Source organism: Marmota flaviventris, chromosome 2 (genome assembly GCF_047511675.1).
Source record: "Marmota flaviventris isolate mMarFla1 chromosome 2, mMarFla1.hap1, whole genome shotgun sequence".
Lineage (NCBI taxonomy): Eukaryota > Metazoa > Chordata > Mammalia > Rodentia > Sciuridae > Marmota > Marmota flaviventris.
Genome location: NC_092499.1, coordinates 70,019,112 through 70,046,280, shown reverse-complemented (window position 1 = coordinate 70,046,280; position 27,169 = coordinate 70,019,112). Strand labels below are relative to the sequence as shown.

The window sequence follows — 27,169 nt, the reverse complement described above, 5'->3', positions numbered from 1 at the left end:
ATCACATTTTTCTACCCATCTGTGGCATGGAGGTAGTCAATAGTATCCTGACTTGAAGCTTAGCCTCCAAGAGCTTAAATTCTTAAAAAAAAAAAAAAAAATCAAAATACATAAGAACTAAAAGAAATTAAATTAAATACACATTATTTACTTAAAGAGTTTCATGGAAGATTTCACCATTTACAAATAATTTCAGAGTATTTACTTTCAAAACCCTACCTTCAATGTAAGTAATGTCTCTGAAAACGACTTTGATACTCCACTGTACCTCTAGCACCCTAAGAAATCTTACTTAAGCACTTCAGAATCTTTTGAGGGCTTTCTGGAATCCACAGAAAACTCTTCAATGTCATTCTCCTCCTGGTTCTTGAAGGAAGACCAAAGATCTCTTTCAGTAAAACAATAATTTTCTCTAAGGAGAGCTAATGTGGATGGCAGAAATGGTGTTGAGTTGCATTCTGTCATGTCCATGTTCCAACAGCTGCACAACCTCTGGGACCTTAGTCAAGTCTCACAAGCAACGTGCCACATACTTGATAATCAGATTCATGCTTATCACATGACACTCATAACTGGACAATGTCCACAATCCTGAGGTTTATATAGCAGACTGTAGAAAAGAGCCACATACTTTCACAATTTTATTTTATTTTTTTTTTAATTTTTTTATTGTTGGTTGTTCAAAACATTACAAATTTCTTGATATATCATATTTCACACTTTGATTCAAGTGGGTTATGAACTCCCATTTTTACCCCATATACAGATTGCAGAATCACATCATTTACACATCCATTGATTTACATATTGCCATACTAGTGTCTGTTGTGTTCTGCTGCCTTTCCTATCCTCTACTATCCCCCCTCCCCTCCCCTCCCCTCCCCTCTTCTCTCTCTACCCCCTCTACTGTCATTCATTTCTCCCCCTTGTATTATTTTTCCCTTTCCCCTCACTTCCTCTTGTATGTACTTTTGTATAACCCTGAGGGTCTCCTTCCATTTCCATGCAATTTCCCTTCTCTCTCCCTTTCCCTCCCATCTCTCATCCCTATTTAATGTTAATCTTCTTCTCCTGCTCTTCGTCCCTACTCTGTTCTTAGTTACTCTCCTTATATCAAAGAAGACATTTGGCATTTGTTTTTTAGGGATTGGCTAGCTTCACTTAGCATAATCTGCTCTAATGCCATCCATTTCCCTGCAAATTCTATGATTTTGTCATTTTTTAATGCAGAGTAATACTCCATTGTGTATAAATGCCACATTTTTTTTTATCCATTCGTCTATTGAAGGGCATCTAGGTTGGTTCCACAGTCTTGCTATTGTGAATTGTGCTGCTATGAACATCGATGTAGCAGTGTCCCTGTAGCATGCTCTTTTTAGGTCTTTAGGGAATAGACCGAGAATTTTAATCTGTAGTGTAATACAGTCCTGCAGTAGCAGGATTACCTTTCTAGCCACATAGTACTCACTTCCTAACAAGGCTAGTAATATTCTTTTTCTTTTTTTAATGCAGTTTACTGTAATTGTTTTACCATTAGAATACATGCTGATCTTGCTCCCTGGGTGGATTGTGACTGAGCAGCATACCTCTTTGAAATCGGACACAGACTCAAATTCATAATCAATCAAGGTCTTTTACCAATAAAGCAGGCAAATTTAGCTCCTATTGGTCAATTTAATTTGCATTCAGGCAACTAAGCTAAAAAATATTTAAAGTACCTTCTGCACACTAAAAGCCCTGAGCTATGTTACACTTCCTTTTCACTGTGTGGTCCAAGACATTTTTCTAATATCTCTGAAAGCTTTATCAACATCTTACAATGATAAGCTTCTACAGTGAGATCCTAAGTCTCTAAACATCAGTTAAGCACAAAATTACATTGAGGAATGGCAGTGGGGGCTGTTTAATGAGTTCATTAGTACCCCCTCTTCCATGGTGCTGTACACATCAATCTGGGGGATACAGACGTGGATGCTTGCTTTCTGCTTTCAAGAGATGTTTCTTTTCCCACATCCTTATGGTCCATTTAACTGTTTTATCTAATCAGGATGACTTTTTGAGTAAGAATTGGATGTATTCCCAAATTCAGGAAAATTCAATTATTAAGGAGGTATCTAAAAAAATTTAGCTGCCCGTTAGAAAACTAGTAAATGACTCAGTCCCTTGCAAAGCTCAGGGAAAGTAATGAGTTCCTCTGGGGGAAAAAAATAGAAATCTTTTGTCTGTATGAGTGAGTGTGCTTAACTAGGGACTACTGCCAGGTTCAGGAAAGAGCTAAGTCTGCTTTATTGGTGCTCATGGATTGTAAATTTAAAAACTGAAATTCCACAACACACTAACACTTGGATGCTATGGATCAGTGTTATTAATACTAGACTTACAAATGGCACAAAGAGAAAAATTGAAACTGAGCTAGCCTAAATGAAATAGTATTTGTAGATATACAAAAACTTTGTTAAGAGTAATTCCAGCAGTTCAGGAGGCTGAGACAGGAGAATCACGAGTTCAAAGCCAGCCTCAGCAATGTCGAGGTACTAAGCAAGTGAGTGAGATCCTATCTCTAAATAAAATACAAAATAGGGCTGGGGAGGTGGCTCAGTGGTTGAGTGCCCCTGAGTTAAATCCCCAGTACCAAAAAAAAAATTTTGTTAGACAAGAATCTATTAGTAACACTGATGAATTCTGTGGAATGGACTGATGGGATAGTTGGCAGGAAAGGAAAAGTTAACTTTTCACTTTATACTCTGCTGTTCTTTTTCTCCACCATGAATATGTAGTATAATAATAAAAAACAATAATAATGATAAATGTCTCACAATAGATGCAAAGAACAAAGTTGAAAGAGTGTGAGTTAAGAATCTTTAAGCTGCAGTGACTCACACCTGTAGTCCCAGTAGTTTAGGAGGCTGAGGCAGGAGGATCACAAGTTCAAAGCCAGCTTCAGCAACTTAGTGAGGCTCTAAGCAACTTAGAGAGACCCTGTCTCTAAATAAATTATTTACAAAAGGCTGGGGATGTGGCTTAGTGGTTAAGTGTCTCTGTGTTCAATCCCTGGTACTCAAAAAAAAGAAAAAAAAAAGAATCTTTAAGCTATGGAGGCAAATGTCCTTTGCACCCAATTTACATATTTTGCTCTAGAACAACCATATTAATATTTTGCACCTGACTTAAAGAGTTGCTCTCAATTTGCCCCAATCTATATCTTTACATCTGGATATTGAATCAGTCAGTTGTTTTGTCTTATTCAGACACAGTACAAGTTGAGAGTCCCAAAGTATCTAACCTGATAGCCACAGCCCTATTTGCCACTTAGAGAACCACCACTACTACAGAAGGGTAATATTTTTCTTCAATTTCTGCCTTACATTTTAAAATATTGTCCTCATTAAAATTATAATAAATCTTGAAAATAACTCACAAAATCCTATTTAACTCACAATGCTTCTATAATATAACAGTAGCACTAAGTATGCCTATATTCCACACTTAAGATCAGATCTCTCTGTCTATGATCTGCATTCCAAACAACAGAATTAGAAATGAAAATTTTTAATTAAAAAAAACAATAAACAAATGAAAATTACTAGGTATGACATTTACACAGGTATGTGTACAGATGGGTCATTTATAAATATTCCAGCTATCTTTTTAAAAGGGAAATGGCAAACATAAAGGAATACAAAGCTACTTGATAAATTACTAAAGTGATGTTAGTAAAGTAGTTAGTAGGCGATGAAAAAAATCAAAAATTTAAAGTTTGGATTAATGCAAATTCAAAGTCCAGAAATTTTTCATTTGAATTTGATAACACAAAATTGTATTAGTTTCTGCATGAAAGAACTGAATTCAGACACAAACTAAATGCTTTAAATAAAGCATTGAAAACAAAGGTACATAATTTATGAATCAGTTGCATAATTTACAGAATGCCAGTACACAAATAATAATAATAATTTCAAATCCCTGGGATCTAAAAAAGAGGTATTCTATGTTTTTTGTTTGTTTTTGTGGGGGGGCTGGGGAGTGGTACCTGGGATTGAACTCAGGGGCACTCAACCCCTGAGCCACATCCGCAGACCTATTTTCTATTTTATTTAGAGAAAGTGTCTCATTGAGTTGCTTAGCACCTCACTTCTGCTGAGGCTGGCTTTGAACTTGTGATCCTCCTGCCTCAGCTTCCTGAGCCACTGGGATTACAGGTGTGAGGTGCCGCACCCAAGGAAATATTCTATTTTAATTCATAAAAGTGAAAAACAATTATTGAAGAATAAAGGGATTATGATATTTCTATGCCTGATCTTAATACTCAGGAAAATTCAAATAATTTTTAAAAATATAATCAATCTTCACACAACTGATAACTAAATCTACCAGTATGGCACCACATAATACTTGTCACCTCTCCATACCTTAATTTAACGATCTTTCCTTTGTATTTCATGACATCTAAATTCTTTTTTAGCTCTGGAACAACTGTATTAATTAAAATTATTCTATATTCTATATTCTGAGAATACACTGTGTATAATAACTAATATTACCAATTTTTACTCTAGGCCAGATTCATAAATAATTATTAAAGAATTACATCTGAAAACACTCATATAGAGAAACATATTTTTACATGATTAGACAAGGAAGGATTAGATAATGGAAAATTACCCTGCATATCACACCTGAAGACAAAACCTTTAAATATTTAAAGTACAAAAATATATTGAACAAATAGTGAAAGCAGTTCATTCATTACATATTTTCAAAACATCTTGAAGCACCGTCTCAGACACTGGGGACAAACAATGAAAAGACACAGCCTGTGCCCTCAGAGAGTTAAGATTCCAGGACGGTAACAAGCAGTTCAATAAGTCAGTACTTTAAACTATTGTAAGAGAAACTTCTGGAGGGGGTGGTGAATATCATTACCTAAGCATCCTTTTGTGTTTTGGTGTCATGGACTGTAGAAGCACAATTAAAATATAAAGTTAGATGTAGTTTAATACACGGAGTTAATTGTTTACAAATCAATAAAATGTTGAAACTCTAACGAAAAAGAAATGTTAAGCAGACAGACATGGGACTATAAGCCCAAATCCCAAAGCACTTCTCTAATGCAATAATTTCTGCTTTGGATTCTGTGCTCCCAAGCTTGTCTGTAAGCATATAAACAGCTCACAATTATTAGTCATGTTTGCTCATGCTGAACACTTCTCTCCTGGAAAATTTAACACCTGCAGAGAAAACACACACATGCGCACGCACACATGCAAGACTATTACTCTCTGGGCATCTTCAGACAGCAACTTTGGTACTAATATGCCAAAACACCTCTAATTACCTAGTTGGCTTACTCTGGAACTTGTCAACCCAAAAGATAATCGCCAAGCATAGAGCAGTTTAACCAATTACTGTAATACCTGTAGCACATAAGAAGTGGTGCTTTGATTTTTATATTGCACCATGTGGTCTTCACTTAGAACTAAAAGAAAGAAGAATTCTGCAGGATGCATAGATACAACCAGCTGCAAGCTCTCTTAATAGGACCAATGCTCTGGCACAACAGGGCTTCTTAATAAACCAGAAGTGAAGTGTGAGTGTGTTTGGAAGCCAACAATGATCGTGATATGAGTTAAATTTTAAGATGACTGTTTCCCATTTGCTATAAGAAACTCTTCCTGCTGTCAAACTCGATTTGAAGCTTGAAAGAAATTGGTCATGAGTTCTTTGTCTGCAAAATGGCTTCATCAATCATGCTTTTAAGGGAAAATATGGTTCCTGTCAACAGGAACATTATGCTAACATACACACATAGTTGGATGCACATTTCTTTCCAACAACTCAGCCTCTGCGCAGAATAGTTTGAGTTCATGAGGATCCTTTGAAGCTATGTAAATTACTATATCTCTGCATATAACTAAGTTAAATAAAACTAAAGAAGGAACTAATATTACAGCAGTTAAGATTTTAGATGATATAGGGCAATAGTAGAAAATCTAGATAGAATAGAATTGGTGATGAGTGATAATAAAGGAAGATGTACTTTACTGGAGTAAATAATATTTCTAGACATAATAAAATACCAAGCAAATTTCCATATTTGGTTTATTTAATCCTATATCTCTGACAACAGCAGAAAGGGCATTTTAAGTGAGTATACACAATTAGCGCTTTTGCTCCTAATTTACCTTAAGTAAACTGTTATTGTACATCTTATTTAAATGAGATGTTTATTTTACTATTATTATCACAATTCAAAGTCAATATGTGAAGACTAACGAGTGAAATTTCCAGAAGCCATAAGAAAAAGGAAAGATAAAAATCTGCCTATTATCAATGCTTCAAAAATCATCTGAATGTACTCAATGAAAAGTGAGGGAATAAAGTCCCAAATTAAACCACAGTGCAGAACACATCAGATGAAATCATACTGAACATGATATAAGGCTTAAAAAAGTGGGACTCACTTCATCAAAATGCAAAAGCCTTGGCATTCAGATCAGAAGAGTATTCTAGTGTTGGCTTTGCCACTGAATAGTCCAACATAAAATTTTTGGAAATGCATCATTGTTTGTGTGTGTGTGTGTGTGTGTGTGTGTGAAAATATTGTTTTAGTTAGCTTTTTCTTGCTGCGACCTGACAAGAACAACTGAGAGGAGGAAAAGTTTGTCTGAGACTCAGTTTCAAAGGTTCAATTCATGGTCAGCCAACTCCATTTCTATGGGCCTCAGGTGAGGGAGAACATCATGGTGGAAGCGCATGGGTAAGGAAATCTTCTCAGCTTGTAGCAGCCAGGAAAACACAATTCCCAGGGGCATGCTCCCAGGAACCTACTTTCTCCTGCGATGTCCCACCTGCCCACAGTTACCACCCAGTAGTCCATTCACATTATTAATCCATCAAATGAATTAATCCACTGATTAGGTTACACCTGTCAATTTCATCATTTCACCTCTGAACACGGCTACATCGGCTATCACGTTTCCAACACAAGAGCTTTTCAGGAGACATTTTATACCCAAACCATAACAAATATTTAGTAGTCTCATCACTTAAGAGGGCCCAGTTCTTTCTCCTTGAAACAAGAAGGAAATATAAGAAGATGTTTAGTCTCAGCTGTCTATGGAATTTTATCAGTCCTTCTACTAATCCTAACATGTGTTTCTATGAACACTTAATTTTTTTAAACCTAAGATTTTTCTTTAAACAAAAGAGATACGCCACAGTAATTCTAGGAGTCTGAGGCTCAGGTGGTAACTTTTGTAGCTAGGGTATTTTATTAGATTTCTTGGGCTTTGTTGTACAAAGCACATACACTTCTTGTCCTGAAGAAAGAGAACAAACTTTAATTTATCTTCTAATTCCACCAGCTAAAGCAAGAAAGACTGAAAAAATCCCGCACATATTAAAGAAGATGTGCTTATGATGTTATTCACTGTTGTAGAAGCTCCTGAGGAAAGGAAAAATTGAAACAGAAATTATAAGAACATGTGTTCCCTTTTGGGCTACATCTCTGAAGCTGAAATTTTGCCCTGTCACCCTGGGCAGAAAAGTCATTCAACCTTTTTGAGTGTCATTTGGATGCTTGTGTGAAATTCTAATGACCTAACCTGAAACAGGTGGTCTCTTCAGATCAGTTTCAGTTCCAAGACCCATACTATATTTTTATATCTCTGTGGTTTTTATGTTGGCAAATAATGTGATACATATTCCTATAAGACTATTAAAACTCAGTCTTGTACAGTTTTAAGGTTTCCCCTGTTTCAGTCAGATTTTTTTGCTGCTGTGACTAAAAGACACAACAAGAATAATTTTAGAGAAGGAAAAGTTTATTTGAGGGCTCACGGCTTCAGAAGTCTCAGTCCACGGACAGCAGGCTCCATTCCTCAGGGCTCAAAGTGAGACAGAACATCATGGCAGAAGAGTGTGGCAGAGGGAAGCAGCTCACATGATGATCAGAGAGCAGAGACTCCACTCACCAGATACAAAATATGTGGCCCAAAGCCACACCCTCAATGACCCACCTCCTCCAGCCACACCTCATCCACCTTCAGCCCCCCCCACCCAGTTAATCCCATCATGGGATGATTCACTGATTGAATTAAGGCTCTCATAGTCCAATCATTTCACTTCTAAACCTTCTTGCATTGTCTGATACATGAGCTTTTGAGGGAAACCTCACATCCAAACTATAACACCCCCAGAGAACTATATTAGTTTATTTCTCAGTAACAGAAATAGTGCCACAACATATTAAAAGACAAGTGTTTATGTGTACCTTGACCCATATAACAGTGTCATTGTTACTGCTGACTTCTTAAGATCACAGTATGTCTGTTACCCATCTGCATAATCCATTTGGATGTATACCTCTCTTCCCACAGACAAATTTGTGTGTGTGTGTGTGTGTGTGTGTGTGTGTACTAGGGAGTGAACCTAGGGGCACTTAACCACTAAGCCACATCTCCATTACTTCCCTCAGATAATTTTTAACGCCACAGAAAATATTAATGACCTCCACCCAATTAGGGAATATAAAGAATTGTGTCCACTTATCTAAGCATTTCCTGAAATTGTTCTTTGATAAAACATAAGAACCTCTTAGTCATGAAAACTTCTAATTTGGGAGAGGCCAAAGTCATTTGGTGACAAAAAAATCATCATTAAGCACCAACTACAAAATACTATAATGGGTGATAACACCCATCACGGATCATAGCACACAGTGGACTCTCATGGATCACAAGTGGCAGGACATGCATGACCTCTGAGATTTCGTCTGGTATCACCCCGTTCCATCCCTGATGAAATCCAAAGGTGAGAATTAGAAGGAAACCAAATGATAAAAACAAAAGTCAGAAAATTTTGTTCAGTACATATGTATTGCCACCTGTCAGGCACCATCCTAGGAAGTGAGAACAGTGTGCACAAAATGAATGAAAACCCTCCCCTTGTGGAAGAGAGAATCAGAGAGAAGCTCAGTCAGAAAAGACAGAAACTGTACCAAAGGAATCTCAACTGCAGGGGAGAAGCATATCAGGAATAGCAAAGCCAGGTGACAGGAGGCCAGAGGGAGGACAATAACTGGAATCAGATACTCTGAATTTGGAGAAGATGATGCAAGGTCTAGGAGCAATCAAGACCACAGCAACAGTTGGGTGGGGCTGGAGTTTCAGGTGCCGGCTCAGTTCCCATTGCTCTGCCTCTCTGAGGATCAGATCACAGAGCAAGAGGACACGGTAGATTCTAACCTCAGACACAACATTCTAGATGTGAGACATAACATCTAGCTGTTAATGGGAGCTGTTAAGTGCCATATTCCACATAACAATAATTCTGTACAGTTACAAATTATCCTGCATAGTGCCAGTATATTTTAGTTGAATGCATAACTCATAGCTACACGTACTAAAGATGGTTGCTCTGAAAGGCATTAGAAAGCTAAGTAGAAAAATTACAAGTCTCAGGTCATAAAAATGTCATGGATCAACTAGTCATAAAATCAATGAGGCATCAAGAGTTGAAAGTACATGTAGATAAGTAATCATGTCCCTAATCCTACAGCCCTGTATTAATAACACACACACACACACACACACACACACACACCATGAAACATATACACACAAGATCTAAATATTAAAAGGAGAGATCAACATATCTGCATGCTGAGAAGTGTGGGAGTGGGAAGGGAGGAGTCCAGACTGTTGAGTAATAAAAATCAAACAAGGGATGCAAGTATTTCCTTTTATTTGCCTCTTGTGTGATTGCACATGTTTGTTCAACCACCTCATATAGATTTTCTTGGTCTTGAGTAGCAGCACCACAGAATCAAGTCAGGTTTCTTATGTCAGAAAAGTATTCTGTATTTTCATCAGTACATTTAAACTGAGTATTCAAACTGCACCCCCTAGAACACCAGGAAGTTGAGGTTGATTACCAATGATTTCTATTGTACTAACATCCAGCGAGTTCTAGACAGCTTCTGTCTGACCATTTGCTACATTAAAAGCAAAAGGTTAACTGTAAGTCATTCTCTGTTCTCACTTTCTCCCTGTACCGAATGGTTGCCTCCATCTGATGGCCTTAACTAAACGAATCCACCTCTGACTTCCATTAAATGCACTGAAATTAAACTCGCCAAGCCTCAATAAACTTTTCAGATATTTCAAAAGATAACTCCTCTTAATTTAATTTCTAAAACTCTGAATGAATACATTTCCTTCTCTTCTGCAGTTTGGAATCTATAGATAACCAACCCTATAATCTACAATAATGACAAGTCAGAAAGAGAGCAAAAGACCTTAAATTCATAATGCTGAATTTAGTCATGGAAGGGAATTTGACATTTGGCCTTTCCTTGGTTTTAGACTCAGTTAATAAAATTATAAATAATATATAGGTCCCATGTGTCAATTAACTCTTAATAAGCATTAAAGCTTTGTATATGTGAGATGGAAGTATTCTTTCCTATATCTGTTTTTGAGATAGTTTAATTTATTACTGTTAACTATAAATATTCCCTTTGTTACTATACTTTCTTCAGTCTTCTAGAAAATTATAGAAAGATACTCATAATCTAGTGCCTGGCAAATTTAACTCTTTGGCTATCAATACAGATTAAGAAACCTATTAGTTAACAATAACATAATCAACATCATGACTTCAATAAAGCAAAATATTTCCTGAATAAGGATGGGGGCAGCCAGGCATGGTGGTACATGTCTGTAATCCCAGTGGCTTGGGAGGCTGAGGCAGGAGGATCGCAAGTTCAGTGCCAGCCTCAGCAAAATTGAGGTGCTAAACAACTCAGTGAGACCCTGTCTCTAAATAAAATACAGGACAGGGCTGGGTATGTGGCTCAGTGGTTTATTGCCCCTCAGTTCAATCTCTAGTACCTGCCAAAAAAGGATGGGGGCAAAGAACAAATTGAAACATACCATATACAACATCTATAACCATAGTTTTTTGGTTTAAAGATATGACAGAACTGAAGGCAAGACAGCCAGAAGAGATATCTTTTTCTTATAAAATTTCAGAATAGAACAGATTCCAGAGAGAGATCTTTTAAAGGTCACCAGCACTAGTGAGGAGAACCTCTACTTAGCATGCATGGAGAGCCTGCTTTGTATTCTTGCTTCTAGGAACTCCTGCAGTGCCCAAAATCCTAACTTTATTTAGGTACATTTTTAATTTTACTCTTGTAGTAGGAAAAATAATAACTGAGGGTAGAGCCACAAAAGGAAGAAATTGCTTTCACATCCTAGGCTTTTCCAGTAGGCAAAGATGATGAAAATCTCTACTGTGACGTCAATCCAAAAATTAATACGTATGTCTAGAAAACAGGAACCTAAAGCATTAGGGCCAAGAAACTTACTTCCTCTGATGGCAATACTTAGTCTAGAAGGATAAAGATGGAAGTAATAGTCATTGACAGACCCAAGCTAATCCTCTTTCCATCTGAAACCTCTGTCGGCCACCCACAGTTATAAACATGAATCAACCATATTTACATCCCATTGCCATAATGTCCTCTATATTAACACAATAAAACCATCTGATTCATTTTTCAGCATATCACAGATAACTAAGATAAAAATGTTCTGGGCATAAGGAAGGAGTATACAATAGAGGCTCACCATTGGAATTTCCCATTGTCAATGGATATTTGAAATTGCGAAGGACCTCCCTTCCACCTAGGCAAGTGCTCTATCACAAGCTAGAAGAGGTTGCCAGAAATGAAGACCTTCATGAGGTCATAGGGAGTCATCTGTTGATCTTTTTGAATCCCAATGACTTAACACAAAAAATGATCTCAATGGAATATTTTAAAATTATTAAGGATTATATATGTGTAAGTAGTATCACCCTCATACAACGAATATACATACCAAGCACCCTGCTCTCTTTAGGAAAAAGCAATTATTGAAGGCTAAAAACTTTAAATTATTTTCAACATTTGAGGAAAATAGCAAAAGGTGATTGTAAGGCAGTAGATAGAACCAATAGATATAGATCATCAACTTGCTTTATCACGATGGCTCCATATTCTCCTTTAAGAGACTGCATTTCAAATTTTACTTATACTTTACTGATATCACAAGCAAAGTGAAAATGACTAAAGAGAATGTATGAGTCTTGTGAGCAAACAGTCTGAGAAATAAATAGCAATAACTCCTAATTAGCATGACTTTTAGCCATAGGTTATAAATAATGAGTAACAGATGTCTGATTTGGAGTCCTTTTATTACATTATATTTAGCAAATTCAGTCTTATTTTTTAGGCTATTTTTGGATCAGATATTGTAAAGCAAGAAAAGTGTTTTTATCATTGGGAAAAAAATGTTTCTTCTAGACAACCAAGTAGAAAAGATAAGACTGAAAAATTAACAAGGGTGTCTAACACATACTGAAGAAAGAAGCTTTTTATCTAAAAGATGCAGGGATCCCAGAAAAGAAGAGCATGGATAAAAAGAAAAGTGATGTGAATTTTGTCTTAGATCTATTGTGGCCTTGGGTGACCCAAAACAAGTTCAAAGAATACAACGTATTAGTTCTGCTTCTACAGCATGCAAATATTATGCGTACTAATAGATGGCCATAAGTTGAGGGGAAAAAAAGAAAGAATACAGTTAGGTAATACAGTTAAGTGAAAAATGGAACCATATTAGTTTTACTGCTTTTCACATAGTGACAAAATCATAGTGCTAATTTTTGTGTTACCCATTGTCTACCTGTCTTCTTCCTACCCACTACTTCCCACACCAGACTAGCCTGATAATTTCCACTTGAATCAATCCCATGGAAATGGAACATGGCAAACCAATACTAACCACAGAAGAAAAGAAAAACAACTCTAAATGTTTGGATTTGAATGTTAAAATTTCTCATTGAACGAAAACTCATGAGTATAACTGGATGCTGAGTCAATGAGCTATCAAAAATTTATTAAGTACCTGCTAAGTGCAAGGCACTGTCCCAGGCATTGTGGGCCAATGAGAAATAAATATTGTCAGGTACTTAGTCTAAAGGACCTTAGAATATGTTAGGGACACAGACTAAAAAACATAATGCAACACATGATACAGAGTTAAATTCTAAGGTTACATTTTAGAAAGTAGGAGGAAAAAAATAGTCACTATGACATATATTTTACTCACTGTAATATCTAATTTCTGGGGTTAAAAACTAAGTAGAGCTAAAAGAAGAGAACAAAACAGTGCCATAAAAGTTCAGGAGGGAATGAGTAGTTTTTATTCTAAAGCCTTTATATTGCCTTGGCAAATAGTAAAGATACTCATTAACAGTAGAACTTGTTAAGCATTCACATTAAGATATCCAGGGAAATCACAAAAAGACACAGAGATTATAACTTCCAAAATAGTAAAGAGGGGGAAAAAAACACATTTCTAAAGAAAGCAGAAAGAAGAAAAACAAACTAAAAAATCATAAGTTGAAAACACAAAGCAAGATTATAGAGATGAATTTAAATGTATTGGTAATTAAAATTAATGTAGGCAGACTAAAACCTGGGGTTAAAAACAAAGATTGAAAAGGGTAAATTTTTAAAGAATACAACTACGTACCCTTTACCAGAGATTTTAAAAGACAATAAGAACATTTATCCATTCATCCACTGAAGGGCATCTAGATTGGCTCCACAGTTTATCTATTGTGAATTGTGCTGCTATAAACATTGATATTGTTGTGTCCCTGCAGTATGCAGTTTTTAAGTCCTTTAGGTATAGTCCAAGGAGAGGGATAGCTGGGTCAAATGGTGGTTCCATTCCCAGATTTCCAAGGAATCTCCATACTGCTTTCCATATTGATTGTACCAATTTGCAGTCCCACCAGCAATGTATGAGTGTACCTTTTCCCCCACATCCTCACCAACATTTATTGTGGTTTGTCTTCATAATAGATGCCACTCTGACTGGAGTGAGATGATATCTTAGAGTAGTTTTGATTTGCATTTCTCTGATTGCTAGAGATGATGAGCATTTTTTCATATATTTGTTGATTGATTGTATATCTGAGAAGTGTCTGTTCAGGTTCTTGGCCCATTTGCTGATTGGGTTATTTGTTTTTTTGGTGCTTAGTTTTTTGAGTTCTTTATACATCCTAGAGATTAGTGCTCTATCTGATGTGTGAGGGGTAAAAATTTGCTCCCAGGATGTGGGCTCTCTGTTCACCTCACAGATTGTTTCTTTTGCTGAGAAATTTTTTAGTTTGATTCCATCCCATTGGTTTTAATTCTTGCTCTATAGGAGTCTTATTAAAGAAGTTGGGGCTTTAACTAAACTGTGGAGCCAAACTAGATGCCCTTCATTGAATGAATGGATAAAAAAAATGTGGCATATATACACAATAGAATTTTACTCAGCATTAAAAGAGAATACAATCATGGCATTTGCAGGTAAATAGATGGTGTTGGAGAAGATAATTCTAAGTGAAGTTAGCCAATCCCCCCCAAAAAAAACAAATGCTGAATGTTTTCTCTCATACAAAGAGGCTAACTCATAGTGGGGTAGCGAGGAGAAGCATGGGAGAATTAGATGAATTCTAGATAGGAAAGAGGAGTGGGAGGGGAAGGGAGGAGGCAGGGAATTAGCAAGGGCAGTAGAATGTGATGGACATCATTATCCAAAGTACATGTATGAAGACTCAAATTGGGTGTCAACATACTTTATATATAAACAGATATGAAAAATTGTGGTGTATATATATATATATGTAATAAGAATTGTAATGAAAAAAGTACATATATAAAGGCATGAATTGGCATGAACATACTCTAAATACAAAGATATGAAAGATTGTACTCTATATGTCTAATAAGAACTGTAATGCATTCTGCTGTCATGTATTTAAAAAAATAAAATCAATAAAACTTAAAAAAAAGAACATTTAAAGGTTGAACGTTAATGGCAATAAAAGGACATGCTGTCAAATAAAAAGCAAAATTAAAATGGTAGTAATAACAGACAAACAGACCTTCATCTATAAATCAGACTTTCATCTACAAATCATTGCTAGACATGAATACATATATTTCAAGAGATACAATATAAAAATATTGGAAGTGATATTATGAATTATTGCTAGAGATATAGCAACTACCTTCCCTACCCCTATTCCCCCCATAGACAGCCCACTACCAAATCTCGGTCCATTCATAGTTTCTGCTTTGCTAAAATTCTTTTCTGAATGAAGATGCATCAAGAGTTCATTATGAGAATTAAGTTTCTCTAGGAAAGGAAGGAATGGGCCCCAATGCAGAGACTGTCCATTTAAAAATATTACTCTTATCAGATTGCAAGGAAAGATGAGGGCTGGGAAAGCAGTTAAAGTGAATATAGAGGAAGGAGTCTGATGTCACCACCACTGTTTATAGCTTTGAACTTCAGTTTCAAGAAAGAGTTTAGCTAGACAACATGTAAGAGCCATTAGCTCATGCAGGATGCTGATGGTCAATAAGAGGTCAGAAAAAGTAATCTTGAAATAGCAGGAAATATGCCAGGGGTTCAGTGATAAGTAAGTAAGACTATTCTAGCATGGCAAAGATGAAACTAGACTGCATCATTCATATGGCCCAAGGAGATAGCTAGAGAAAAAAAATAATGAATGGATAGAAATAGATGAATGGTTGGTTCCATTCTTGGAGTTATCAGAGTTATATAGAATGTTTAGTTACTAAAGCTACAACAATTTTAAAAGTTGATCTGTAAATAATTTCACTACGAGGTAAACTGTACTTTTTTGATTTTTAGAAATTACTGATTATGGGAAGATCACAGGCTATATTTCTTTAAATGAAAAGTATCACTCTTACATTACTTTCTTAAGGAACCAAAATATTATGGCGAAATTATGAGAATGTGATTTTCCCATGTCTGAAATTATGGCATTCCATAAAAATATTCCAAAACTACTCTTTGATGAATTTGTCACAAATGTAACCCACTCAAAAACTCAGATCATCTTCATGAAGAATGCAAGTAGGTCAAAAGTAATTATTTCCATATTGGCACATAAATAACTTTAGCCTAAGTAGATTCTTTGTACATTGAGAATGACTTTGTCAGTTCATTTTCTCTTAATCATTATACAAATATATAAGAACAGTGAAAATAATCCATCTTCCCTTAAAAAAATGCTTGGATACTGAATGTATAAAACTCATTCATTTTTGTTGAGCAACAAAAAGAAAAATGAAAGAAAGAAAATAGATGGTTTTGTTCCCTTTTGCCTCCAATTGAAATAGTTGAATTCATGAAGATTAGAAGCATAAACCCATTCAGATGCAAGAATAATTTATATAATAATATGTATAAATCAGTTTTGTTCCATAAGTAAAGGGTCTCCACACTGAATGTAGCTGTCATGAATGGATTATATACTATTATGACAGAGCAAAAGCAGATGAAACACACAGTCACCTGAGACAATTAGATATCTCCCATCCAACCAAAATGATCTTCTCATCTTCAGCAGAATCACAAACACATTTCAATCTGATACCCCATGGAACTCAATGGTAGCCTCATAAACCATACTTTTCCCTTATGTGGCAAAGCTGTCTTGGGTCATTCCCAACCCCCAACATATACACATATGCACATCAAAGAAATCAGCCTCTCATCAAAGTTAGAAATAACATGTCTTTTAGATGTTTTCATTATTTTTCACCAATGATACACTGAGTCTTAAAAATCTACTAAATAATCACAAGGCTGTGTTTTAGTAAAATAAAAAGTGCTGAATTCCAAGGTGAGGTGTACTTCTCAACTCATTTCCTCACCACTACAAGCCAAATGGAGGTCACATATCTGAAATTTGGTGATGCCCAACGTCTCTAAACCATATCACCAATACTAACACCTGGCTAACATGTTCAAGTCTGGATTTTTAGACAGAAGGAAGTTTAGAAGCAAATTCAACTCATTTTACAAATTACAAAGTAAAGAATAACCATTGATAAAATTCAAAATTTGTTCACTGTTGATTTAGATGCACTTCTGAGTATAACTTTATTTCTTTTGCAAATTTTACAGAATTAAAGAGTTAGAGGAACCATTGAAAAGTCATAAAGCCAAATGCTCCAAGTTCAGAAGGAAATGTACTCATAGTAAGCTCAGGAAATAAAATCTACTTCCTTTCTAATGAAGTCCAAATAAGCAGTCACAATTTTCCTTCTTATCCTATTTTTAAATCTCTAAACTCTGTCAATTCATCAGATCCTCTGGAATACAATTAAGCCCATTTTGTTTTGTTTTGTTTTGTCTTGTTTTAGCTTAAAATCAAAAGGAGAACACCTGGAAACATTTGCATAATGAGCCTACTACCGAAAATTACTAATAAGTATGAACAGCAATGAGACACAGAGAAAAAGACGACAGATTAGAATTACTCGTGTCTTCCATGAAACCCAACATCATCCTGGACTCAACTCCATAGTGACTATAAGAAAAAAAAAGTTTGGATTCCATCTTATTTTCCCCTCCCTTGTGAAGATCTCCTTTTTTCTTTTCTCTTTCACTTTGGAAAAAAAAAAATAGATATATATGACATGTTAGTTTAGAGTCCTGGACTTCCCCAGTCAGAAAATGTTAGAAAGTTCTGCTAATTGTGACCAATTGCTGTGAAAATCCCTATCAACTTTCCTGCTCCTCAGCACATGAATCCCAACTTCCTGTTCCTGCTCCAAGGAAGAAGTGTTGCTGAAGCTGGCCGTTCAGGGTGAGTTGACAATATCTAGTTCTCAAGGCTTTGATCACTTTCACTTGCTATATCAAAAGGACCCACAGAGTGCTTTAAATAGACTCTCAATGGTACCTTCAAAGAGAAACACATTCAGTAATAATGATTGAAACTGGGCTGAGGGGGAGACTGGAAGCAGGCCCTAGTCCCACTCACCCAGCATTCACAATGTGGCAGGGCTGCTCCAGCAAGCTCCCTCTTCTGCATGTGGGGGGAACTGCACCAGTACTCAAACAGCTAAGACACCTGACCTTTAAATAAAAACTCCTTTCACTGGCAATAACTATAGCTTTCTTTGGTCTCATGGGGTTTTTTTTTTCCGTGCTTTAATATCTGGAATACATTCATTCATTCATTCATCGGCTCATTCATTATCAGGAGTCCAGTAAGTGTCCAATACCATGCCAAGCCATGGTTAGAAAATAATGAGCTAAACCTTCCCCGTTCCCTGTGGTCAGTGGAGTTTACAGTCTGTCTAGTAGGGAAGATAACACATAAGAGCCAGAATACAATGTTTATGACACTGTGTGTGTTCCCACACACAGACACATACACACTTGATCCACTGAGATTTATAAAAGGCTAAACTGACCTAGACCAGGAGGTCAGCAAAGGTTTCTTTGATGAAACAGTGATTGAGCTGAGGTGGACAGGAAACACAGAAACCCATTCTATAACAAAATCCCTTTCTTCTCTTTTACACAAATCTATATTTCACCTGGCTCTACACTGTTCAAGTTTTCAAGAACAGTGAAAATAATCCATCTTCCCTTAAAAAAAAAAAAATGCTTGGATACTGACTGTGTAAAACTCATTCGTTTTTGTTGAGCAAAAAAAGAAAAAAAGAGTGAAAGAACATAGATGATTTTGTTCCCTTTTGCCTCCAATTGAAATAGCTGAATTCATAAAGATTAGAGGCACAAACCCGTTCAGATGCAAGAGTCATGTAACTTACCCATTATCAAAAAAAGGTCGATTCAAGAGTTTTGCTTTGTTTTAGCAAGAAAGTGTTTGTTTTCTTTGTCATATTTTATGGTGACATTCATATTTGTTCTCATTCCACTTACCCCATGAATGGGCTACATACTTAAAAGGACAGTTTAGAGGTTTTAAGAGGAATCCAGTATTTAACCCACCTCAAATCATTCTCCAGTCCCTTACCTAAGGTATCTCAAAAACAAAACAAAACATTTTTCCTGTGCTACAAAATTGAAACCATCCTCTTGATTCTTCCTGGATTCAACAAGATACATCTTGTATCTTCAACCCCTAATATTTTTCCAATCCCAAATCCTTCCTTTATTCTAATTATCCACATGTAGGAATCCTCTCATGGTCCTTCTAAACAGACAGTTTCTCTCTTTAGTTCTTTATTGAATTCTGCTGTCCTGATTTTTGTTAACACAACTTAACCAGCATGTTGGCTGGGCTGTGGAATCTCAGGAAAACGAGACAAATTAATCAGGCCCTGTGACAAAGATCCTGTTTTTCTTCTATGTGGAAACATAAAATATGGCCCAGTCATACCTTGAGTGTTTCAGGAGTGATTTCAGGGAAGCAAGATAGATCTTGCCCATTACTCCCCTGGTTTATGAGGCCTGTCACTCTATCAGAGAAGAAAATGAAATAAGTCTGCCATGATTTGTCTTCACACTGTTTTCTATTTTATTGTGCATTTTTATTCTCTCCCACATGATGATTTCAATGACAACTTCAAGCAAGCATTGAGAGAAAGGGCAACTGCCAAAGTTAGAATATAACAAGGGCCCTGAAGTCTAAGGTGATCAGTATCCTGGACAGGACACCAAGTATCGTCGATCCATCAATGCCTGCAGGGTCTGGAAATAGAGTCAATTACCCAAACAAGGAATGTGAGCTACAAGTAAAAGCAAACAGAATCTCAATACTAGGTCATGTGTATTTGTCTGTCATTCCTTGCTTCTTCATGTACTTCCTGTGAAGTAGGAAGCACTACTCAAGCTTGGGTGAATGCCTAGAGTGGCAAGTGATAAGCAAAGAGAACAGCATCTGGCATCTGTGCTGGGCACCTGCCATGCAGAACAATAAGGAACCTAGTGGCTCAACTACTAGTCAGTGCTCTGCAGCTCAGATAGTACTTTGCAAGATGAGCAACTTCAGTTTTAGTCAATTTTTGCATCACTGACCTAACAAGAACAATATAAAGAAGGAAACATTTATTTTGTTCATGGTCTCAGAGGTTCAGTTCAGGATCAGCCAACTCCATAACTCTGGGCTGGAGATAAAGTAGAATATCTTAGTCAAATGACATGGCACAGGAAAACAGCTCAGGACACAACAACCATGCAGCAAAGAGAGAGCATCACTCACCTGGGACAAAATATAAACCCAAAGTCATGCCCCCAGTGACCCACCTCCTCCAGCCACATCCCACATGCCTAGGTTATCACTCAATCAATCCATATTAGTGGATTAATCCTCTAATTGGGTTATAGCTCTCAAAATCTAATTATTTTACCTCTGAACATTTTTGCATAGTCTCACATATGAGATTCTCAAATTCAAGCCTTAACAACTTCTACCACTCAACATGTTGGGAATATGTTGCCAAACATCTCCAGGGTTTTCTAGATATTCTACCACAAAAGACTTTATTTAAATTATTTTCCAACACAATTATGTTCACAGACTAAACAAACTCTTGGAGTTAATAGATTTCATATGTTTACACCTCAGTTTGTATGAAAGAGTCATACAGTACTTCATTTGACCTAAAAAGAGAAAAATATATTTGTTAAACATCAAAAATGTACTAACTATAAGGCTGTTTGCTATTCTTTGCACATTTCATCCTCAAAAGGCAGCTATAATCTTCATATTACAGATTAGGAAACTGGAACTCAGAGAGACCGACTACTTAATTAATACTCAGGGCAGCTGAGCACAAATATAACAAATTGTGATTTCCAAGCACCTACCTGACTCCTGTTCACACACTTGCCTCTTGTTCACACACTGACTTGATAACACACATTGACTTGATAACACATTAACTTGATAACGCTTAGTCAAAATACCAGTTTTAGGGGGATATGGCTCAGTCAGTAGAGTGCTTGCCTTGTATGCACAAGATCCTGGGTTCAATCCCCAGCACCACAAAAAAAAAAAAGTCAGTTTTAGAACATGCTAGGGTCTCTCCTTTCCACATCAAATTCCTAACTTGTTGAAACCTTGGAGAATAAAACCTTAACCTTTCTCTTCTTCTCAGACCTTATATGTAAGTGGTCATAAAAATCCAGTTGGTTCTACTTCAAAATAGTAGATGTTCTTTATCTCCACTGCCATCTTCCAGATCTGTGTCCATAATTCCCCTCTTGAATTACTACAAAAAGCTCTTTATGTGTTTCCCTCTTTTTGTTAGTTAGCTTTGCATTACTATAATGAAATACCTAAGATAACTAACTTACAAAAAGAAAATATCTGTTTTGGAAGTTCCAGTTCAAGACTGGGCAAACTCATTGCTCCCCATCTCTCATGTGGAGGGTGGGGACAATATCAATGGGGAGAATGTATAGCAAAGCAAACTGCTCATCTCATGGCTGGGAGGCAAAGAGGAAGACGTAGACACCAGGTTCCCTAATCCCCTTTGAGAGCATGCCTCCGTTGATCTAAAGACTCCCCAACAGGCTAGGCTTCACCTCCCAAAGGTTCTACCACCTCCCCATAGCACCACCCTGGAAACCAATCCTTCTACCCATGCACTTTTGAGGGACATTCAACATTTAATCTATAAGACCTTTCTTTCCTTTTTCGTCTCCCTGCACCGTATAATCTATTAATCAAGAACAAGCCTACAGAAGTAATGTCATGCCTCAGAATCATGCAAAGTCAGGCCATTAAACTCAGAGAACAGACTCCCTCCACACCTGATCCCTCTTACCTGCTCTGCTCTTTCTGTTTTACTGTACTTTCCTAACCAAATATTCAATCCTCTCACTTACGATTTTTTTTCTTTCCATAATTATAACAAAAGCTCCATGGAGTCAGGAATTTTGAGGTGTTTTACTCACTGATGTAACCCAACTTCCTAGAACATTACCTGTAACCTAGACACAATATATTTGAACCAATGTATGACTAGGAATTGAAAAATAGTTCTACTTAAGAAAAATATCAATAGAATTCACTAAACTAACATGCACACGAGTTTCATAATAGAAGCTAAAAATTTTATGTAGAAATATTCTTACTAAATTATAAATAGAAGAAAAATTACAGAGTTCATTAAAGAAGTAGCATACATCATACTTTGTTGTTAAATTAGTAGCATTTTGTTTAATTAAAGAAAGGGGGGAAATGCTCATTTCATAGCCCCCAATGCAAAGTTTACTGAGCATCTTAGAAATGCAGTCAGATAATGAAAAAAAAGAAATAAAACAGGTATTCTGAGATGGAGGAGATGGTCATTTGGGAGGACTGTTCATAGAAAACCAAATGGACTTTAAAACACTAGCACTAAGTTTCATAAAGTGACAAGATACAAAATCAACACACAGAAATCAGTAATTCTCCTATCCACAAGCAATAACTGATGAGAAAGGTTATTTTAGAAAGAACACAAGAAAGAGCAAAGGCTGCAAAATACTTGGGAACAAATCTAACAAAATATAATTGAGGGCCTGGGTTATAGATCAGTGGTAGAGCATTTGCCTATCATGTATGAGGCACTGGGTTCAGTTCTCAGCACCACATATAAATAAATAAATAAAATAAAGGTCCGTCAATAAACTAAAAAATATTTTTAAAAAATATATAATCAACATCTTTATGGAGACAACTACAAAATGTTTCTCCCTTGCTCACCATCCTAACCATACTGGGCTCCTGTGCTATTTCTTAAGACACAGCAGGCAATCTCCTTCCTACCTCACAAACTTGCTTGCAGTATCCCTCTGGAAAGAGCTCCAGGTATTCAGATGGCTCACTTCCTCCCCTGATTCAAGTTTGCTCAAATGTTACTTCACCAGAGCAGACTCACCTAACCAGGGTACATGTGTATACATGCACACATGTATGCACCTATTGTCCTCTCACCCTGTACCCCACATTACTCTATCATAATGGAATGTGTTATATATTTGCATCTTATTTATTTCCTCTCTTCCACTCCTGAAATATAAAATATTACATAAGGGCTGGAGTTGTGGCTCAGTGGTAGAGCGCTTGCCTGGCATGTGTGAGACCCTGGGTTCAATCCCCAGCACCACATATAAATAAGTAAATAAAGTTAAAAAAAAATCCTTTGACAACTAAAATATATTTTTAAAATAAATAAATAAAATAAAATAAGATAGTACCTAAGGGTAGGAGCATTGTGATCACTATTGTATCACCAACATCTAGAAAAGTGCCCTAAAAATAACTTGTACCCAAAAATACTTATTTAATAAAGGATATACAAAAACACATGAGTAAATGAAGGTACACTATATTCATGGAAGGGAAATGTTGATAGTGTAGGCAAGCCAATGATCTAAATTTAATTTATAAATCCAGTAGAATCTCCAGAGAAAAATAGCATGTGTTCATGAAACTTGACAAGATAATTTTGAAATTCATGTAAAAGAGTGAATGAACGGGAATAGCCAGAGCTTGGAACTATTCCCTACCGAATATCAAATACATTTCATAAAGAAATTAATAAAACATGACCCTGACTCTGAAATTGAGAACTTGATCATTAAACAGACTAGAAGATGCAGAAGTGGGTCTATTGTATATGAACATTTTCTATCAGGAAAAAGCAATATTTCAGATTACTGAAGGAAGACTTTCAACTAGTTAATTTTTTAAAACTAAAAACAAAGAATAAAGTGTTTTACATATATCAGATATACTACCTACAAAATATAATTTGAGATTATTTTTACCTACCTACAAAATATAACTCAAGATTAGTTTTATCAACCCTAACCTCCTATTAAGATTGTTGTGGGGGTTAAATGAGACGCTACATGTGAAAGAATAAGAAATGTATTAAAATGATCTTCACATAACAAGCACTGAGTCAATTCTGTATACATAATTACTGTACAATTTTATAGTAATAACTGAAAATTGGTTGATGACAACCATCAATCTTGTGTTTTAGTCTTGAAAATGTTTGCAGAATTAAATCACAATTCAATCCTCTACTTTCTCTTACCTCATATTATTTTTTACATCTTGCTCTATTTTGATTTCTTATAATAATTGACTCTAAATGAAATTCTTCAGGCACAAATAGAACATGGTTAAATAAAGGATTACTTGTTTTTAAAAGCTGTTGTAAGTGCAAAAAATAAAGCTTCAAATGTTTTGGTTTTTGTTTTGGGGGTTTTGGATTGGTTTTTTAAAAATATTTACAGGTAGAAAGATATATTCCCCTCCAAGTTTCACAGATTGGTATGTGTCTCTACTTCAGGCCAAACCCATGCTGAGAATATAAACTGCTGCAGAGAACATGATGTGTAAGGTTTTCTTCCCCTAAATTGAGTAGAATTACAATTGTATCTATGTTTACTAATAACATCTATCTGAAAATGACTTATAAATCAGTATTTAGTTAAAATGTTCTTCCTAAGGACAAAAAATGTAAGGGGCGATAGGGGAGAATATTTGTCAAAATAAGTGAAGCCTCAGGATTAATTTAATGTGTCTTCCTGGTCTTGGATATAAAATGGGCCATGAAAAACCAAAAAAAAACTTGATATAAATCAAGAAAAGACCATAACTTGCAGTAAATTTGAAACTTATATTTGGAGAACAGGAGTGGGCAACTGATTCAGAATTTTAGGTAATATAGCAATAGTCTGTCTCCCTAGTAGAGACTCTTTCTAAATTCAATTTATTACAGTGTTCAGGAGAAGCTGAAATTTAAGAACACTATAAAATCCAAGGTAAAATGGTTTTGGTGTACACTGGAAAACGTTTTAGTTTCTTAATGATTCATAATTATTACCCAAAGTAACAGTTTGTCAAAGAATTTTATTCTTCTTTCAAGCAACTATAGGGAAATAATATATCCCTGAGGTTAAAAAAAAATTGTTCTTGGCTGTCTTTTCATAATATATTCCTGAACAGAGGAACAATAATGTTAGCCTGAAACCTCTCAAGCTAAAATCACTGTTTGTATAAAAAAATCCTCACTTCATCAAGTCTGACAAAATATCAATAAAGAAACAGATTCATAGAAATTCTGGTAATGGATGTAATCAGAGTGAAAAGGCTTAATCTTCAGAAGTAGATGAATATCACTCTAGTGTATTCTTAAAAAAGTTATTATAAAAAATTAAATTTGCTAACGATACACAAAGAGTTCTCAGACATTAACCATATTCCTTTTACAAAAATGAAAGTATTAACAACCACGTCAATTGAGTTAACTTGTGGTGAGTCATCATTTATGTTGACCTAACATGGTCTGAGATAGTCTTGCTCATGGTTTAGATCTTCTGAAGGCCCCAATCCACCCCTGTAAATTGACAGAGACACAATAAAGGCATAGAGATAAGAGAATACTATGGGGATTCTGTATCACACACATTTGTTCAGTGACTGAGCAAATTAAGTAAGACTGAACTCCACAAGAGAGTGATAAACAGATGTTTTAAGTAATATAAAGTTTCATTACAAAGGTATGAAGGGGTACACTGAGGCTTTATACTATGTGATGAAAACTTTTATTGAATTTCCTTGGAATTTTCCATTGGAAGATAATGAAATGTTCCATATCTTAATTTTGTTCTCTCCCCCTCTTCTCACATTCTCATGTATTCCATATATACATAAAACATATTATGTGTATGTTTCTTTGAAGATATATAAGGGCTTATGTGTGGAGAGGGATCTTGTGATGCCCAGACCTTTGATGATGAAAGCAAGAGGCTTAGTTGCTATGATGATAAAACACTTTGGGATAAAGTCCTAGCCTCTTTACCAGGATTAAATAACAAGATTTAGGCTACTCAGCAGGTACTGTCTTTGTCCTATCTGTTCCTTAAAGCATACGTTAAACCTCGTTGCTTCAACAAAACAGATTCATGCCTACCTCAGTCCATTCAACCCCTATTGTGTAATAATATAATTGAATAGCACCTTTTATTGCCGGGACATATTTTCCCCTTACACTTCTGCAGCCACAATGAGCTCCTTATTTATTCCTCGGAAGTTAGCATGGCAGACACAATCCCAACAAAGGGCTCTCTACTAGCTGTTTGCTCTGTCTAGAAGGTGCTTTTCACCAGATTATACACAGAGTGACTCTGTGGTCACTTTCAAGTCTTTCCTCAAACCTGTCTTTTCAATAGGCATATCTGATTCCCTCCCTGACTCCCTCCCTGACCCCTTTATTCCTGCATGTCATGTTCCATTCTATTTATCCTTTTTCCACCTGCTAATTATTATCATTTGTTGCTATATTACCAATTTCCAAATTCGCTATGCCTTATTTTTTTTTTTTTTTGCCTCTCTCCTCCTTTTAGAACATGAGCTCTCTCCATGTTCATGGCTTCCATATCAGCTGATCCAACCACCATGGATCAAAAATATATGAGACAAAACTGTGTCAGTACTGAACATATAAAGACTTTTTTTCTTGTCATTATTCCTCAAACTGATGTAACGATATTACATAGAACTTAATGTGTACACAGGAGGATGAGTGTAGGTTATATGCAGTACTATTCCAATTTATATCATTGCAAATTTTGGTATCTGAGGGGATCCTGGAACTAACTTCCTGCAGATACCAAGGGGTCACTGTGTAATATCTTTAACCTCATAATATTCTGCTTTTATCTAAGATATGGAAACAAAACAGTAGAAAGTTCAAAAAGTGGTCCAAAGTAGCCCAACCAGGAAGTGCAGAGGCAGAATAACTACAACATAATACTAGGGCTTTGGACACAAGAAGAACATTATTACTATGTATGTATCATTTTCTCCATGAGAAGACATAGATGCTCAACGAACACAGGAAAAAGGAAAAAGAAGGAATGGGTCATAACCATTACCATTATCAATTGTTTTAATTTTTAGAAAATAAGCCTTGAGTGGGAAAAACAAGAGCACAATCAATAGTCTATTTTCCAACACTTTCAGCCTTAAGAAAGTCAAGTAGAAGAAGAATCTATCTGTCATAATAAACCTATACACTCCCAGTTCCCTCAATCCTCCTTTAGAAGAGTGACATCTCATATTATTAAGTCAACCTGTGATACTAGTCTAGAAACTGACATGAAGTTAATAACACTTTTAAAGATTGACAGTCTAGAAATTAGTGTCATGTTTTCTCCCAATCTTTATTTGTATCATTTTGCACATTGAATATAAAGGTAGTATTGCACCTAAAATAAATATTTACTAGAAATTATCACAGAGCTGGTTTTGCCAATGT

General features: G+C 35.9%; 1 protein-coding gene across 1 annotated transcript in view; it reads right to left on the bottom strand.

Annotated features, from left to right (window-relative positions):
• The window catches only part of Kcnh5 (potassium voltage-gated channel subfamily H member 5), a 283,319-nt gene that overhangs the window by 133,213 nt on the left and 122,937 nt on the right, over positions 1-27,169 (bottom strand). The window lies entirely within an intron of this gene.